At 36.4% G+C, this 20,442-nt stretch overlaps 1 protein-coding gene across 9 annotated transcripts in view; it reads left to right on the forward strand.

Annotated features, from left to right (window-relative positions):
* Window positions 1-20,442, forward strand: part of DENND2C (DENN domain containing 2C) — a 92,089-nt gene that overhangs the window by 855 nt on the left and 70,792 nt on the right. The window lies entirely within an intron of this gene.

A 20,442-nucleotide genomic window follows, 5' to 3' on the forward strand; every position in this document is an offset into this window, starting at 1 on the left:
TCTGTAAAACAACTACTAAGTGCCAGGCACATAGTAGGCACGTTGTAAACCTTTACTCTAAAGCTAGTGATTCACCTACAGTGTTTTAGATCAAGTCCTACATCTTCGTTTACTGTGTAAATAAATTGCTTAAGCTCATTTTCCACAAATCACCATTGTTGGAAGTGTGGTCCATTTTTAACTGATTAATGAATTTTTCTAGAATAGCATATATTATCGATACACTGTTACTGATCGTTTACCAAGAAGTTTGGTAGCAATCAATCTATGTCTTTGCTTTAGATAAATAGTTGTAGTTTAAGTTACCTGGTAAAGTAAGCTGGGAGTATTGTTTCAAATCAGACTTGTATTTGCTTTTGTAAGATTTAAGTCCTCCAAAACAAAATTAATATGTAGCCGCATTTTGGGGGTACAGCCTTTATTAGACAATGTGCATTATTTTCTGTGGGTGTGTGTGTGAGGTGTTGTGGTGCGAGAGCAGAAATGAAAAAAGAGTAGTAGTTTGCAACCAGCAGACTTTGACTAGGGATACTTATAGGCGTGTTCTGAAGTCGTTTCCCAGGCAGAAACCAGGAAATGTAGTAATTGTGTCTCTTGGCTTTTCATTAGTTTTTTTTGTGTTGAGTGTGGCAATAGATTTTTAAAATAATGCAAATATAAAGGAAGAATGCTAATTTTTCTGATGCGACAATAAGCACTTTTCTAAAGCTGAAAATTACGTTTTAAATGATCTGTAGTAAGTCGTACATTATAGACAAGAATTTTAGACCACTGGATACCAAGATCAAATTAAATGGAGGAGTAGAGAGAAAGTTTCTAGTGAATGTAATTTTTGTGTTGCTTTAACAGTTTTACACGTTTCAACAGTTCAGTGCAAGATGGATGCTTTGAAACACCAGTTTCAAACATGTACTCCATATATAAATTTTGCTGTGATTTATAATTTTTTGATCTTGGAGGACTGAAGCCTTATATTCACGTTGTTTATTGAGCACCTAATACATTCCAAGGCACAGTTTTAGCACTTATACTATATTCATGTATGGGCAGGATATAATTCCTTCCATCTAGGAGATTACACTTTACCAAGTGGGCTAACAAGCTGTTTTTAAAACTGATGTTAACAATAACATCAACCAGCATTTATTGGGACCTTCTTTGGGCCAGGCAGTGCTCTAAATTCTTTACATGCATTATCTTATTTAATCCTTACAACAGCATCTTGAGGGGTGTTATTATTATGATCTCCTCACTGAGAAACAAAAAGGTTGAATAACTTTCCCATATCAAACAGCCTAGGTGCCAGAGCTGGGTAGGACTCAAACCAGACAGTTGGGCTCCAGAAATCCTGATCTTAACCTCGTCATTATATTGAGTGTAAAATTCTGTGAGTGAGATACAAATGAAATCCAACAAGCATTTAAAAGAAAGTTCTGTAAAGAACTTCTTCAAAAAGAAGGAAAGAAAGAGAGAGAGAAAGAAACTGGCATTGCAAGAAGTAGATGAAGGCATATCCAAGCTACAATTTAATTATACTTTATATATAGGAGAATTTTTTTTTCCTGGTGAATGATGTGGGATTCTTCTTGTTTCTAAGCCCTCAGTCACTCAGTTACTACAATTATGGCATTATCTTAGTACTATAAGAGGTGATTATATTTTAATAAGAAGTTTAAAATGTTTGTTCTCAGACCATAAGTTAAAGTTAGATTCAAGAAAAGAAAGTGTTTCCCTGCCTTCAAGATGCTTATAACTAGACATGTAAATAAGTCCCTACCATTTCAGTGTGATAAGAGTTATAGCAGAGATATAGAGTTAATGGGACCATTGATGAGGGAAGATAATTCTGTATATGGTGGGGAGGAGGATTAGTGAGAAACCATATTTGAATTTGGCTTTAAAGGATGAATAGGAGTTTGCTGAGTTGGGGAAGGGAACAGAAGATATGGATGAAAACCAGGAATATTATGTGAAAGTATATGGTATTTTTGAGGAATGTGTTGTAGTCCACATTGTCACTAAAAGTCAGAGTGTATAGAGATGAGGGGTTGGGCTAAAGAAGGTGGTGCCTGGAAATAAGCTGAAAAAAATAAAATTGCAGAGCTTGGTTGCCAATCACGTTAGGATCGCTGAAGTTTCTAGAAATAAGGTAAGTGTGGGATTTCAGTGCCTATCATTTGAAATAATGAAGATTTGCCCAGTTTGGCATAATCTTTCACTTTAGAATATGGTGTTAAAGGTAGTTTTAATACTTTGAAGTACAGGATATACTATAAAACAACATACAGATTTATGCAAGTAAAAAGTTATGACTCAGAGAAAGAGAAAAAAGAAGTCTGTGGTGCCATTTGGTGAAGAGCCTGTTTATCATGCTGAGGACTTTGGACTTGATTCTAAAGACAGTGGAGAGCCAGGGAAGGACTTTAAGTAATTAGGAAAGATAACATGGTGGTGGTATGGTATAGCAGCTGGATTGGATGGAGAGGCAAAAGGTAGAGAGATAAGTTAGAAGGCTGTTGCTATTGAAATAGCCCAGATAAGAGTGGATAAGGGCCTGGAGTAGGAAAATAGTAATAGAGATGAAGAGGAGAGGACAGATGGTATTACAAGGCTTAAAAAGTGATTGGCTTTGAAGGTGAACAGAAAAGTAAAAAAGTTTCTCAGCTTGGGAAACTGTGGATAGAGGAACTTGATTTAATTTTTAATGTGACGGGAAGATAATTGTTTCAGTTTTGAACATGGTGAGTTGGAAGTGTCTATGGAGCATTCAGATAGAGGTGTCAAGAGAGGATCCAGAGCCCAGAAGAGAGGCTGAGATTGGGGATTCAGATTTCGGAGTTAGCCAGTAAGTGGAAATTGAAGCCATAAGAGCAGATGAAATTGTTTGGGGGGAAGACAAGGAATTAGAAGAGAAGAGGGCCAAGGATAAATTATTTGCTTTGTATGAACAGAAGGGATTCATTTATACTAATTTTCTTATTAATTGTGATTATAAAGAAATTAAATGGGTTTTAATTGAAGATTAAACAGCTTTTACATCCAAATGAATCCTGTTCTTTTAAAATTTCACTGGGGGTCACTCATTTATTCCCAAAGTGTATTGCCCAAACTATTACTGGAGTACCTCTTTGTAAAAAAAAAAAAAATACTTTATAGCAAATTCACAGCCAATCAAGAAAGTAGATCTTCTGGCTTTATTATAGGATTCTTTTTCCTCCTCTGTACTTTCTAGTTCCATGCTTATAATAGATGGGCCCCAACTTAAGATGGTTCCGCTTCTGATTTTTCGACTTTACGATGGTGCAAAATTGGTATGTACTCAGTAGAAACTGTACTTCGAATTTTGAATTTTGATCTTTTCCTGGGCTAGCAGTATGCGGTGTGATGCTCTCTCCTAATGCTGGGCAGAAGCAAGGAGTCAACCTCCCAGCCAGCCACATGATTATTGATACAAGGATAAACAGCTGATACACTTATAACCATTCCGTACCCATAGGACCATTCTGTTTTTCATTTTCAGTACAGGATTCAATAAATTACATGAGATAGTCAACACTTTATTTTACAATGGGCTTTTATCAGATCTTCCTCAACTTACCATGGGGTTACATTCTGAAAAACCCATAATAAGGTGAAAATATCATAAGTTGAAAATGCATTTAGTACATCTGACCTACCAAACATTGTAGCTTAGCCTAGCCTATCTTAAATGTGCTCAGAACACTTATATTAGCCCACAGTTAGGCAAAATCATCTAACACAAAGCCTATTTTATAATACAGTGTATTATCTCATATAATTTATTGAATACTGTACTGTATATGGAAAACAGAATGGTTGTGTGTACAGAATGGCTGTAAGTGTATCGCATTTTCACCCTCATGATCCTGTGGCTTACTGGGAGCTGCGGCTCTCTGCCGCTGCCCAACATCGTGAGTATCATACTGCATATCACTAGCCCAGGAAAAGATGAAAATTCAAAATACAGTTTCTACTGAATGCATATTACTTTGGTACCATCGTAAAGTCAGAAAATTTTAACTGGAGCCATCATAAGTTGGGGACTGTCTGTAGAGCCTGTTTACCTTGAATCAAAGGTAAGAAAGCATATGACTCTCCCCTCACTTGGTTGTTAGCTCTTAGAAGTCAGAGATAGTGCTTAAAAAAAAAAGAAAAAGCCTCCCATATATTTAGATTATCAGTAAATGGTTGATTCATCTTGATAACCAGCTTATTCAGTCTTGGCTTCAAATGGCTTAGCCATTTACAAAATTCATCTTCAAAGGGTGAAGGCTTGTCACCACTGAGGAGATTCAAAAGAAGGTGTTATGGCTTTGAAGGCATTTTCAAACAAGCAGTTTCAAAAATATTTTCCTAATTTGTAGTATCATTAAAATAAGTGTATGATCTTCTAAGGCAGGGAGTGGAAAACATTTTCTCTGAAGGGCTAGATAGTAAATATTTTAGACTTTGTGAGCCATACAGTCTGTCATAACTACCCAATTCTGCCAAAAAAGAGCCATAGACAATACTTAAATGAATGAGTATGGACTGAGGTCCAATTAAAGTTTATTTATGGACATTGAACTTTGGATTTCATAGCATTTTCACATGTCAAAAAATGTAGTTATTTGATTATTTTTTCAACCATTTAAAAATGTAAAATTCTCAGAGGCCAAAAACAGATGTTGGGTCACATTTGACCCACAGGTAGACCATAGTCTGCTGACCCTGTTCTAAGGGGTGTTCTTTGAAGTACTTGGATTTGTTTAGTTTTTATAAAATGGTTCTTCAAAGTTGTACCTCCTGCTTCCAAATTCTAGTACATTTATTAAAACATCTGAAAATTTTTCATTCATACTCTATTTCTCATATAGAGTAATTAGAATACATTCCCTTCATTAGTTTGGAATGCGAGATACAGAGAAGTAGATTAACTTGTACAGTGTCAGAATCAAAACTATGTTTGAAATGGGCTTCCCTGGTGGCGCAGTGGTTGAGAGTCCGCCTGCCGATGCAGGGGACACGGGTTCGTGCCCTGGTCTGGGAGGATCCCACATGCCGCGGAGCGGCTGGGCCCGTGAGCCATGGCCGCTGAGCCTGCGCGTCCGGAGCCTGTGCTCTGCAGCGGGAGAGGCCACAACAGTGAGAGGCCCGCGTACTGCAAAAAAAAAAAAAAAAAGTTTGAAAATACTTTTCAACATTCAGTATTCCTTACTGAACCAGTTAAACAGCAATCTTTCTGCCTCAGCGAAAGTGCGAACATTGAAAGCTAGGTGGAATAAAAGACCAAAACTGGAAGGAGTGTCCTGCACTGGTTCCCAGAGGGTTGGGCAGGATGGAATCTTTTATCTTTTTCCTCTTTGAATTGTGTGAATAATTTTTATCCTAAGGAAAAGGAAACATAAAGTTTTTCTTCACTTCAGGGACATTATAGGGGGTTATAAGATTGAAGGATTAAATAATGGTGAGATAAGAGGAAGAAATTTAAAGGACTTAAGTTTTTCACATCTAGCCATCCCAGATGTTTCTCTTGCACCTTATATGTTTGAGGAGGAAATTTATGATACTTTTTTGCTTATAAATCTTAGATTCCTGGTTAGCAGCCTGAAAACATAATTTTAACATTCAGTTCAGGCAGTATTAATCCATTTATATTAGTTATAAGTAATATTTAATGCTCTTTTTCTTTAAGTTAGATTTCTGACTTTCATGGTTTTCATAACAGAGATAAATGTTTACAACAAGGGGCATGGAGGACAATTATTAGTTTTTCTTCGAAGTTTAAATTCATAGAAGTGGCATATTCGTGGATTTTTTTCTGTGTGGTTGTTAATATATAGGACAGATGGAGGTGTATGTGAGATTTGTTCTCGGTGCTACTTAAAAGATATGTGCTTTTTTTCTTTCTCTCTTTTTTCCATTCAAGTTAAAAAAACAAAAAACTCTGGCTGTCTAGGATGTTTTTGAGTTGGTTACTTAGCAATATGAAGCATAATTTTGTATTTAAATATTTATCTGTATTCTTTGATACTCTGATTAAATAAGAGTCTGTTAAGGCTGATGATGTTAGGGCCTGCTGGGAGGAAATGACACAGACTGCTTTACAACAGTATTTACTGCAAAATCACCTTTTCCCTGTTTCCTACTTAAACTGTAAGGGGTAACATGGAACAAAAGAGCAGCATTATGTGAATTAGAGTGATGGTCAGTTTGGTGATGACTGTAATGCAATGGTTATTGCACAGTTAATTTATATTAACATAATTCAAGGTTGAGCAGAATGGTTGGTAAAAATGGTGAGACGCTATCTAACTAGGTTTTATTTTTTAACTTTAAATGCATTCTTCAAGTGTGATGTTTTTAAGAGTTCAGTGATAATTAAAAGAAACTAGATCAATATACCCTTTAAATGTACTGTTTAATTATTAGGAGAAGAGAGCATGTAGTAAAAAAAATACAGAGGCATGTTCAATAGCTGCATCTAGAAGTACAAAAATGTTGAGGAAATGGTGACTTGAGAAAAAGTGTAAGACTTCAATGAAGATTATTTTTAAAATGGGTTTATCAAATGTGCAAAACCTGACTAAAGTGACATATATTTGTATTAATGTTGCAAATGAAAGTTAAAATCTTTAAAATTGAAAAGATTCTTGGAAACAGCATACTGGACTTTTCGATAAGCCTTTTAAAATATTTTCAAAGAGGACTTCCCTGGTGGTGCAGTGATTAAGAATCCACCTGCCAATGCAGGGGACACGGGTTCAATCTCTGGTCTGGGAAGATCCCACATGCCGCGGAGCAACTAAGCCCGTGCGCCACAACTACTGAGCCTGTGCTCAGGAGCCCACGAGCCACAACTACTGAAGCCCGTGCACCTAGAGCCCAGGCTCTGCAACAAGAGAAGCCACTGCAATGAGAAGCGCGCGCACCGCAACGAAGAGTAGCCCCCGCTCGCTGCAACTAGAGAAAGCGCGCACGCAGCAACGAAGACCCAAAGCAGCCAAAAATAAATAAAATTTAAATATATATATTTTTTTCAAAGAAAGAAAAGAATATAAAATTATCTCAATTTCCCTTTTATTTAAGGACCATTCCTGAGAAAGATGCATTATTGTTTTATTTTGTTGCATATCAGTGGCATAAGAGAAAAATGGCTACATATTTCTTGAAAAAAGTATTTGTCTAGAATGCATGGGTGTTATGTTTATGATGTTTGGTGATTAGTAAGTGGAAAATTGAAAATTGCGCCTCTTCGTGTTGACATACCTCTATTCTGTATCATTATGGGACATTTCAGCAATGCTTATAAGGTGGCTACCGTTTGATGCAGACTTCACAGTCCAAATTGTTGGGATCACTGACTTAAGTTTGTCACATATGGTAGCAAGGTAATTAATAAGGAAGATTTTCTTGTGTTGTTTAAATTTAGCTCCAACTGTATGGTCATATTTATAGAAAAGGAATTGTTGATCCTTGTAAGTTAAACTGGGAAAAATTTTTGAACTAATTGTAAGTAGTGGAATAGCAAATATGATTAGAAAACATAGAGGAGTTATTTTAAACATTGTTTGAAGCTACTGATAATAGTGCTTTTTTCCCCCCAAAGGTCCACCCTTATGTTTTATTGAGTATTTCCTCAAAGCACCCTTCCAACACTCAAGCAGAGGTAGGGAGGGAGGGAGAGTGACAGAGACAGAGAGACGGACACAGACAGAGACAGAGAGACAGACAGAGACAGAGATGGACATACAGACAGTAGTCAAAACAGCACAACTTACAATGCAGGCATCCTCCTGCTCTCTTCTGAATGTCCAGGGCAGCCGGACTACTGGTCTCCTTGAAGCTTTCCCTCCAGCAGAAGCAGTAGGCTGGGCATGAATGAGCACACTGCCCAGCAGGTCATTGCTGGGATCTCTTTCTGTCCCATTTGTTCTAAGGGCTTAGAGTGCTCTTTGGAATCACTGTTTTACATATACAAAAAGCTTGGGTAAGTGGTGAAAACCCTCTGAATCTCTTGGGTGTATTGAAAAATATTGAAAGTTATTAATTATTATAAAGGAGACTTGCTGAGTAGCCAAGTTTTACAAATGTTTTGTTCAGAGCTAGTCATACCCATTTACTATGTTACAGCAGAGTTTGATAATTGTTAAGAGGTAAGGAGCTAAGCAGATTGTGCGAATCTAGAATTTTTCCAGTTGAAAAACATTCCCGTTTGGCAGGTGTTTTCCAGTATTTTTGAATAGCAAAATTTGCATATTTAACTGATATTTTTGGCAACCTAGTGAGCTAAATTTGAAGCTGTATGTCTAAGGGTTCCAAAACATTGTTATGGCAAGTAATACTTGGACTCTTTTACTCTTTCAAACATGTTGCTACATCTGGAAGAGAGCATTATCATTAAAGAAAATTTGAACAAAATAAAATGTAGAGATATTGTAAAATCTCATTTCTCTGTCTCCAAACTTTCAATTATTATTTTCCTGAGGGGAAGTTTAAAACATTAAAGAAAAACATTTAGCTAAAAGATCCATTTGCCCTGCATCAATAACTGCGTTCAGTATGGATTCCAAGAAGAAATTCTTACAGCTTAGTTCTTAATTTACGCTGAAGTGATTATGAATGATATTGCTAACCATCATTTTGTATTAAGACCAAAGAATTTCCATTACTAAGTAGAATGCGTATGGTACTATTTTTACCATTCACAGCAACTTATTGTCTCATCTAGGGTTTTCAACCCTGACCCAATATAAAGCAAAAGAGTGCAAGACTCTATAGTGAACCTAATAAGTACGTAACATTGTCCTTGTGTGTTCCAGACTGGAATTAATTTATGAACAGGAAAGGTCACTCATTGCATTACACTGACTCTTTTCTAATTTTAATATTTATATTATGTATTAATTTTAGAATTTTAAATGTATTTAAATAATGACCAAATATTTGATGTTAACTTTATGTTTTACTTTATCATATGTAGTAAGGTTAATTACTGTTTTGTGAAACTTCTGTTTCAGTTGTGTGTGTGTGTGTGTGTGTGTGTGTGTGTGTGTGTGTGTGTGTACTGTGAATCAAATGTATTTCTTACCGTGGGTTTTGGTCAGAAGGGTTTAGGAAGCATTGGCCTACAGTGCAAGAGAAAGAGGATTTGATTCGATAGGCGAATCTTTTCTCCCACTAAGCAGGCTCAAGACTCTTAGGGATTGTGTGTGTGTGTGTGTATTCTAAAAAACCATACCAACCTATACTACTGCTGCTACTGCTCTTAAATGATCCCTCTTTGAGTCTCCATTCGTCCTGCAAACAATTATGATTGCTCACTCTGTCTCCTTCCCTATTAACATTATGTGTGCCTACTTTCCTTGTGTTTATTGCTTCCCTCGAACCCAGTTTCTCCCCACAAACATGCCTTTCCTTTACCCAGTGCCCTAGACTTCAGTTTTGCTCTCCTTATATCACTAGGTTCCTTTGCTCCACTGATCGCTATTGTGCACAAGAAGCAAGGCATTCCCCCTGCTGGAGATAATTACTAGTTTTCCTATCTTTGGCTCCAGTTTACTTTGTTCACTCTTGTGCCCAGCTTTAGGAGACAGATGAAGAATCACGTAGGTAGGCCAGACCCTCTATGAATCACGTAGGTAGGCCAGACCCTCTATGAAGTTTCCAACTTCAATTGAGTGTACTTCCATTAATCTATTAATTACCCAGCTCATTGTTGAGCAGCTCTTAAAAATTTTGTCCTCAAGTAGATGGGCTTTTTCTCTAAATCTTAATAAGGCTATTGTAATTTTCAAAGATTAAGGTTACATGGTATGAGCAAGCTTAGCTGATTTGGTCTGGGTCTTAAGCATACACAAATCTTCTCATCTTTTTTCCAGTTCCATAAGAACTGTCATACTTCTCAGACTCCTAACACCTCTTCCTTCCATGGGACCTAACTTTCCCCTCCCTCTTCCACGTATTTATTATATCCTTCATTATTTTTTTGCTGCAGTTTTAAAATATACAAAGGTTTTTTTCCCAACCTTAAAGCATTGTATTTAAAATTGATTCTCCTTTTTGATATTCTTCTTATTATTGACTTTAAAATAAATGTATTCATACTTGATCCATTTTGTCACTAATTTTCTCCCTAAGCTTTAGCTGTTATCTGCCATCACTGTCCTTTTTTTTTTTTTAATTATTATTATTATTTTTTTGGCCGCACCTTGCGGCACGTGGGATCTTAGTTCCCCGACCAGGGATTGAACCCATACCCCCTGCAATGGAAGTGAGAAGTCCTGCCTAACCATTGGACCACCAGGGAAGTCCCTGTCCTCACTGTCTTTTGACACTATTTAATGCCCTGTTACCAAATACAAGGACCCTTTCTCGGTCCTTATTCTCCTTACCTCTTTCTTTTCTTCTTAGGACATTTTCCTTCCATGATTATTTGTGATCCACATTATCCTGGTTCTGTTACCTCTCAATAGTCTTTTTTCTACTCTGATTCTCTCTTTTCTTTCCATCTGTAGTTCCTAATCATGATTAATGTTTCAAAAGTTTAATCCCTAATTCTTTGCCTTTTAAAAACTTTCTGCTTATGTATGTAACTATGTATTCTTGCTTTTTTCTCCATGATGTCTCTTTTAAACCTTTACTCCCCTTAAACCTTTGGCTTTTCTCTCACTTTACTCTCAGCAAATAATTGCATATATTATTTCAAAGAGAAAATAGAAGCCATTAGAGGGCAAGTTAATCAACATACAGACCCCAAGCCTACAAAGGTACCTGCGTCTGTGTCTTTCTTTCCTCATTACCTTCTGTTCCAGTGGAAGAGCTGTCCCTCTTTCTGTCAAATGCTAATCCCTCCAGTTCCATTTGAAGGCAACGCCTTCTCTCCCACGTGGCATTTGCTGTCTACCATTGTTTCTTCTGTCTCCTCTACTGACTCTTTTCCACCAGTGTTTAAAACAAGCTTAGTTCTTTTCTGTATTAAAAAAAAAAAAAAAAGCTTTCCTGGGCCACATGTTCCTGTCCAGCTACTACTCTGATGTCCACTTGCCTACCTGGATAAACTCCTTGAAAGTGTTGTCTGCAGTTGCTGTTTCCATTTGTTCTTTCTCATCCACTTCTCAATTCACTATGCTCTTCCTTCCTTCCACTGAATCTGCTCTTGCCCAGGTCCTAATGACCAACAGACACTCAAGTCTTTACTTTATTTGACTTTTGACAGTGCACTGTTGACCATTCTTTTCTGTTTGAAAGGTTCTCTTCCATTGGCTCCCATGATTCCACATACTCCTGGTATTTTCTCCTTTCTTTCAACTACTTTCATGACTTAAATGACCATCTATGATAGAAGAAGACTGACCCAGAATGTCCTAGAACTGACCTGTTTTAGATTAGTAATGTTTTCGGAGTTTATAAAGCTTATCCCTGACAGAGCATGGTGATCTATAAAAGTCAATTTAAAAATGAAATATGTTTATTTAGTAATACTGTAAAGGATTTGTGATATGGTATGGTAAGAAATAAATTTTATTTTAAAAAACTTAACTACTGTTCTTTCTGTTTTGATTCCCACAATACGTTATATGAAGTGGGTGCTTAGAAAGTATTGGATGAATCCTTTAAAAAGTAAGTTATATTTTATGAAACAAGTGCTGTAAAAGTAATTTATGTTTATTTTTTAAAATTAGGTAAGCCAAAAGAAAACAGCCATAGTTCTAATACCCAGAGATAAGATAATCACTGTTAACATTTTGGTGTTATATACATATTCACTTTTTTATTCATATAGTGTTTTTTTTTTTTTTTTGGCTTTGCTGTGTGGCTTATGGAATCTTAGTTCCCCAACCAGGGATTGAACCCATGCCTGAGGCAGTGAAAGCGTGGAGTCTAACCACTGGATCGCCAAGGAATTCCCTCATATAGATTTTAAAATTAACTTATACTATACAGTGCTTTATAACATTCTTCATTTACTATGAACATGTATGACTTCATAATGTTCCATTGTATGGATTTACCATAATACATTTAAGTCCCCTATTGGAAATTTAAGTTATTTTAAATTTTACAGTATTCTAAATCTACTCTTGTGTGTATGTGTGTGTGTGTGTGTGTGTGTGTGTATCTTTGTGAATTTGTTCATTTTATTTCCTTAGGATAAATTATTGGAAGTGATGTTTCTGCATCATCATATATGTTTTTTAAAAAGCATTTATTAGGGCCTTATTTAATATAGAAAGATATGAAGAATGCAATTTATTTTTTTAACATCTTTATCAGAGATGTTAACATCTTTAACATCTTTATAATTGCTTTACAGTGGTGTGTTAGTTTCTGCTGTATAACAAAGTGAATCAGCTATACATAAACATATATCCCCATATCTCCTCCCTCTTGCGTCTCCCTACCACCCTCCCTATCCCACCCCTCTAGGTGGACACAAAGCACCTAGCTGATCTCCCTGTGCTATGTGGCTGCTTCCCACTAGCTATTTCACATTTGATAGAGTATATATGTCCATGCCACTCTCTTACTTTGTCCCAGCTTCCCCTTCCCCTTGTCCTCAAGTCCATTCTCTGCGTCTGCATCTTTATTCCTGTCTTGCCCCTACGTTCTTCAGAACCTTTTTTTTTTTTTTTTAGTTTCCATATATATGTGTTAGCATACGGTATTTGTTTTTCTCTTTCTGACTTACTTCACTCTGTATGACGGTCTCTAGGTCCATCCACCTCACTACAAATAACTCAATTTCGTTTCTTTTGATGGCTGAGTAATATTCCATTGTATATATGTGCCACATCTTCTTTATCCATTCATCTGTTGATGGACATTTAGGTTGCTTCCATGTCCTGGCTATTGTAAATAGAGCTGCAGTGAGCATTGTGGTACATGACTCTTTTTGAATTATGGTTTTCTCAGGGTATATGCCCAGTAGTGGGATTGCTGGGTTGTATGGTAGTTCTATTTTTAGTTTTTTAAGGAACTTCCATAATGTTCTCAATAGTGGCTGTATCAGTTTACATTCCCACCAGCAGTGCAAGAGGCTTCCCTTTTCTCCACACCCTCTCCAGCATTTACTGTTTGTAGATTTTTTGATGATGGCCATTCTGACCGGTGTGAGGTGGTACCTCATTGTAGTTTTGATTTGCATTTCTCTAATGATTAGTGATGTTGAGCATCCTTTCATGTGTTTGTTGGCAATCTGTATATCTTCTTTGGAGAAATGTCTGTTTAGGTCTTCTGCCCATTTTTGGATTGGGTTGTTTGTTTTTTTGATATTGAGCTGCATGAGCTGCCTGTATATTTTGGAGATTAATCCTTTGTCAGTTGCTTCGTTTGCAAATACTTTCTCCCATGAAGATTGCAATTTAAAAGACCCGTTATTTGACCGTTCAGATAGATCGTGTTTTAACATTAAAAACAACAACAGCAGATACATAAGGTCAAGCATTGTAAGAAGTTATAAAATGAAGAGTAAAAAACTTGCTCCCCTACTCCCAAGTCCTTCTCACTGGTCACACTGTAGACAGTTTCTTCCATATCCACCATAATTCAGTAAGCAGGGCTTATAAGATTCAGTCTTGTAATAACAAAAAATATGGTCTGATTGTATAAAAAGTACCAACGTGAAGATAATGAAACTTTTATTGACACAACTGACCATATACTGAACTGAAAATGTCCAAATGATCATAAGATGATCACTTCCCAACCACCTTCTTTCTCTGCTTTGAGGAAGACAAGAGATCTATCCCACCCACCCCCATTTCAGAAAAGGGGACTACAGAGGGTAGGAGTCAGTTGTGTAATATCCAAACTCACATTATTGCAAGGTATGTGTGTGGGTGTGTGGGTGTAAATATATGTGTATCCTTTTTTAAAAGTCTACAGAAAAGGAACCATAATTGAGAACTATTTTCCCCACTTTTATTTTGGACATCTTTCCATATCTGCACACAAGTCTCTACCTTATTCTTTTAATACATGCATAGTATTCAATCAGGAGGTCCTATGTAATTGAGCAGTTTATGTATTACACATAGGCATCCAGGTGAGGGGCTGAAATTCAGCCCAAGGTCCACTTGTCAATACTCTATGCCTGTCTGCCCCTTCCCACAAGGATCCTCTTCTCACCCTGCTCTGCCTCTGACAACCCACACCAGGCCACCCATCAGGCTGGCTACGCCCTCATCCTTCTCCAACACTAACATCTCACAGAGGCTGCCCCTCTGTGGAGTTGCCCTCTTTACCCTGTGTGGGTCCTGACAGTCCACACTTGCAGCCCTCCTACACGGATGCTTTCCTTATTCCTGCTCTGGTGCTTTGATAACCTGCCCTGCTGTTGTTCCTTAGCATCAGGAATGGATGTCTACCTCACTCTGTTCCACCCAATGGCTTTCAGCTGAATTGTTCAGGAAGAGAGGGGAAGAGCTGGTAGTAATTTTTTTATCTTAGTAATAACTTTGTGTCTGTATGATATTGTTGGGCCTGAGGGTTAGTATATTGCAGAACTAATACTTTTATGTGTTTTAAATGGTAATTTGAGGGATAGGAGATATGTTTAATATCTGTGTGAATGCAGTTTTACTTTTTGTCGCTTTTATATTGTAAAGTGAGATAAGATACCCAGTGGATGTATAATTTGGGGATGTGATTTGAAAACTTGAGAAATCTGTCTTCTGGCTTTTTTAAAAGCTTTAGTATAAAATGGGAAGTCACACTGTACAATGGATATGAATGTATGTTTTTAGGAGAACCTGTTATGTCTCAGTTTTAAACCTTGAAAAGTACATCTTATACAGCATTAAAAAGAAAAGCAGGGTACAATTACATATACACTATAATTGCACCTATATAAAAATATCTTATGGGAGACTTCCCTGGTGACGCAGGGGTTAAGAATCCGCCTGCCAATGCAGGGGACATGGGTTCAAGCCCTGGTCCGGGAAGATCCCACATGCCGCGGAGCATCTAAGCCCGTGTGCCACAACTACTGAGCCTGCGCTCTAGAGCCCGCGAGCCACAACTACTGAGCCCACGTGCCGCAACTACTGAAGCCTGCATGCCTAGAGCCCGTGCTTCGCCAAAGCCACTGCAGTGAGAAGCCCGTGCACCGCAACAAAGAGTAGCCCCCGCTCGCCGCAACTAAAGAAAGCCCGCGCACAGCAAAGAAGACCCAATGCAGCCAAAAATAAATACATAAAATAAATAAGTTAAAAAAATATATATATCTTATGAAATAAACAGGAAGGAAATATACCAAAATATACCAGTGATTATGCTGGATGTGGTAGGCTTATAGATATTTTCCCCGTTTTCTATATTTTCAAAATTTCTAAAAAGTAGCAGTATTACTGTATGACTTCTAAAATCCCTTTTTGAAAAATTGCTTCTTTTTAGTTTCTTCTTAGTTTTTGGAAATTTGTTTCAACCTTTGTATACTCAAGGAAGTAAGAATTTTGCTGCTTTTATTTTCCAGTGTCTTGCTAAGAACTTAGCCAAGCTTGAGTTTGTGATTTAAAAACTAGGTTATTTTAAGGTTATTTGACGTATTTACAAAGCTGAAAAGTTCTGATTTGGGACAGTTATTTCTTATATTAGAGCGGTTTTTTTTAAAGGATAAATAGATCAAAAAGATTGAGATAAAACTTCATTTAGAAGATATACAGATGGCTAACAAGCCCACAAAAAGATGCTTAATATCACTAATCATCAGGGAAATGCAGATCAAAACCACAATAAGATATCACCTCGTATCTGTTAGCATGGCTGTTATCAAAAAGATAAGAAGTAACAGGTGCTGGCGAAGATGTGGAAAAAAGGGAACCCTTGTGCAATGTTGGTAATAATGTAAATTGGTGCAGCCACTATGGAAAATAGTATGGAGGTTCCTCAAAAAATTAAAAATAAAACCACCATAGGATGTAGCAATTCCACTTCTGGGTATTACCTGAAGAAAATGAAAACACTAATTCGAAAAGATATCTGCACCCCCATGTTCATTGCAGCATTGTTTGCAATAGCCAATATATGGAAACAACCAAAGTATTCATTGATAGATGAATGAATGAAGAAGATGTGGTATATATATACAATGGAATATTAGTCATAAAAAAGAATGAAATTCTGCCATTTGCAACATGGATAGACCTTGAGGCATTGTGCTAAGTGAAATAAGTCAGATAGAGAAAGACAAATAGTACATGATCTCACTTATATGTGGAAACTAACAAACAAACAAATAAGCAAGACCCAAGTTCATAGATACAGAGAACAGATTGGTGGTTACGAGAGGGGGATGGTGGGGATGGTGGGCAAAATGGGTGAAGGGGTCAAAAGGTACATACAAACTTCTAGGTATAAAACAAATAAGTGATGGGGAGGTAATGTACAGCATGGCAACTATAGTTAATAATACTGTATTGCATATTTGAAAGTTGCCAAGAGTAGATCTGAAAAGTCCTCATCACAAGAAAAAAATTTTTTAATTTTGTAACTATGTATGTTGATGAATGTTAACTAGACTTATTGTGGTGATCTTTTCACACTGATAGAAAATAGCAAATCATTGTGTTGTGCATCTGAAACTAATGCAGTGTTACATGTCAATTGTACCTCAATAGAAGAAGATAAACCTCATTTAAGTATGCAGATAGGTATTAACACTGCATTAATGTAGTGAGATTCTAAAGTTTCATGTTATTAAAGTTATTTTTATATGTAATTTTCCACACTGTTTCATTTTGTAAAACTTCCTCTTCTACTGAAACATTTATTTGACTGTGGTACCTAAGCAGTCTTTAAAATTTAGCTCTGAGCCAGCTCTTTTTTCCCCCCAGTCAGGAGCTAGTCCTAGTCCCTTCTCCCTCCTAATTCAGGATACATGTTAAGGCACTCTGAGTGGTTATCTTTGTGGTTATAATCCCTTGGCTTGAGGTGGGCAGGAAGTATCTCCCGCTTTTCCCTTAGGAGGCAGAGAAACATAGACCACCTAGTTTCTTTAAGGAAATCCTCTCTGTTGTCCCTTGTAATCCTTACAATTAAAGAATTGAAATTCTTCTCACATCATCTTGACAAGGGTAGTGAACCAGGTTTTGGCCACCCCACTTTATAAGCCTTGTCCTTCTCTTTAGAGTAGGGAAGTGTTTGACTCCTTTTGTTTTGATTTTGGCCTTTGAGCCCCCTGCAGAAACTCAGAGAGGACAGGAAAAGTTGCATTTGACATCCTGTTATATTAGCTGATGTTATTGTTATGTCTACCCACAAAAACAAGTAATATATAGTGGTTAAATGCACAAGCTTTGGAGTAAAGCGGAACTAAGTTTGTGTTACCGTGGCTAACCTACGTAACCAGTTCAGTCTCAGCATCCTCATCCACAAAATGGAGGTAATACTGACTATCAGAGCTGTGAAAATTAAATGTAATAATCTAGGTAGGTACTAAACACAGTGGTTGGCACATGTAAGCACTTAATAAATTAATAATTATTGACATTTAAATATCACATTTCTATACAAACATATCTCTTCTGTACCTCCTGGATTTTTCGTTTACATTTTACTTGCTGAAAATATTCAAATAGTGGTAATTAGGTTCTACTCTCAGATCAGAAACATGTAAGAACTGAATTAGACTGAGAGGACTGCCTTGAACATCAGCCATGCAATTAGATAACATTAAATACTTGCCTGTTAAATTATAGCCTTATTTATGGGAGAGGAACAGGGGTGTGGATAATGAACCATATCATTAGATTATTTAGAAAATAAATATTTTTAAATATTATAAATAATTTTATTTTTAAATAAAATTATTTAGAAAAATTTTTAAGCTTTGAGCTTATATATTTTCCAGTTTTTCAAAGTATCTTTATAAATTTATTTTTCTTGGGTAAATTTAGTTGAATATCTTTAAAACACTGGTATTGGTAAAACCTTATAGGCTAACTGCATTATGTAGTTTTTTATTCAGTTTAATTGTTATTTTTCAGTTCAAGGATGTGATTTAATCCATGTACTAATTAGCATATATGTTATAACAGTGGTTCTACTACAAGAAAATTCGTTTTTCTATGAATCCTGGAAGCTGGTTTGGGAGGTTCTTTTCCAACCTTATTTAAGGCCTATTTCCTCAGTGGCCCTTGCAACCTTTTAGGACCAGTACATTTCTGGATATGGCATAATTTGCAGTAACCATACCTAGGTTGTCTCTAAACTAGATTACTAACTGGAACACTAGATTAAGGTCCAGCTGCAACAGAAGTATAGTTACTGTTGTGATTTCTAGCCTCCTTGATGTTTAGACTGAGGAAGTTTTCCCAAATCACATTCTTCTTTTCTTCTGCCTGTAGTGCATATCTCTCCTTCTGTAGGCTTCCTTTACTTTTCCCTGTCATTCAGGAAAGCCTAAGGACCATCCAGATGTAAATGACCTCTGTGGGCATGTACTTTTACACTTTTCAAAAAATATCAGTAGTTCTTGGTGACTATAGTTAATAGTTAACAATATTGTTGTAGGAGAGTAGATCTTAAATGTTCTCACTAAAAAAAAAAAAAATGGTTGTGTGAGGTGACAAATATATTAACCAACCTTATTGTGCTGATCATTTCACAGGGTGTGTGTGTGTGTATATATATATATTAATATATGTATGTATCAAATCATCATTTTGTATACCTTAAACTTACACAGTGTTATATGTCAATTATATCTCAATAAAGCTGAGGGGGAAATAGTTATTGCTTCTTCTGACTAGTTATCTTAAGTCTCAAAGGGAAGAGTTGTTTACATTTTCTATTCATAGGATTTTGGGCCACCTGGTTATTTTAGCAGACCCCTGAATATCCTCAGGTTCCTTTGTAAAATGGTGAACATTAAAGTTAATGCAGTTGGAATATCTTACTCTATACTTATGGTCTGCTGGGGGTGCACAAGACGATTTATTAGGATGTGAAAAGAGCATTAGAGTTATTTATATTTGTTTTCACCTCAAAAAGTAATAAGTTAAAAAAAAAGAAAAAAGGTAATAAGTTAGGCTTTGTCAAATATTTAATATACAGATTGACACTGGTGCCTCCACTCTTACCAGATTTCATCTAAGGCATTAATCCCAAGGGGAAGGTGTTCATTCCCCAGCAAAAAAGAGTTGGCAGTGACATCCTCACTGGTCTTTTAGCTATTGTTCTCTTTTAGTTATTGCAACACATAATAGTCATATGTGTCCAGTTTATATATGTCCAAGTAGGTGGATTTAGAAATTATGTTTTAAATGATAGAATCATTACAGTCCTTGAAAATAAGATGAGCATAGGCATGAAAATATTTTGTATCTCACAGTAGTTCTCTACTTTGTTACGGAGAAGTAGTTTTAAAAGTTGCCAATCTTAAAATGTCACACAGTTTTCCTTTACTGTAAGAAACGTTCCAAAATTGTTGGTTTTCTGGGATAAGTGGTTATTGGCAAAAAAAAATTAAATATAATTAAATATAATTGTTCCTTAAAGGTAAAAGTTAATAATGAGAGAGAAATCAGTTGTTTTTCTAAAGAAACTCATGATTTGGAGAGGGAATTTGATAACTGGGAATGTTTCCATTGCTATTTGTTATTGCCCAAAACAAAGTATGCGTGTCATCTATAAAACTCTCCTATCTGCACACTTAGCACTCTTGGAAACAATTTTCTAGTCTGTTTTAAGATCTTTCAAAGTAGTTTCAGGGGATTTTTAATCAGTTTGTTTAAAATGTGAATAGTGTAATACTGTCCAATTCGTTTGCGAGTATAGTTGACAGACATTGGAGAAGATGGAGGTATACTAATCAAATTTCAACAAAAACTCTTGCTTAATTGGTGAATGGAATTTACCAGTGAGTATTTTGATTCAGTCAATGAAGCTCTTCTTTCATTGGCTCTATCTATTGTGTAAGTTATCTTTTTCAGTTACTATGGCCCTTGATATTAGTCAGCTCAGGCTGCCATAACAAAGTACCACAGACTGAGCGGCTTAAGCAACAGAAATTTACTTTCTCACACTTTTGGAGGCTAGAGGTCTGAGATTAAGGTTTAGCACGGTTGGTTTCTTCTGAGGCCTCTCTCCTTGGCTTTATAGGTGGCTGTCTTTTCCCTATGTCTAAACACAGTCTTCCCTCTTATCTGTCTGTGTCCACATTTCCTTTACTTATAAAGGCAACAGTCATATTGGATTAAGGCCCACCCTAGTCACTTCATTTTAACCTAATTACCTTTTTAAAGCCTCCTTCTCCAAATAGTCGTATTCTGAGGTACTAGGGGTTAGGATGTCAGCATATGAATTTGGACATAATTCAGCTGATAGCACCCTTAGAACCAAGTATTGAAATAAACTGAATTTAGAACTAGATCTTTGAATTACTGTTTCAAGGAAAAAACATCATGTTTAATCACATTGCTTTTACTTAAAATATTTGTA

Source organism: Delphinapterus leucas, chromosome 1 (genome assembly GCF_059928025.1).
Source record: "Delphinapterus leucas isolate spDelLeu-1000000601 "Yukka" chromosome 1, BTC_Dleu_Yukka2, whole genome shotgun sequence".
In the NCBI taxonomy this organism is placed as follows: domain Eukaryota; kingdom Metazoa; phylum Chordata; class Mammalia; order Artiodactyla; family Monodontidae; genus Delphinapterus; species Delphinapterus leucas.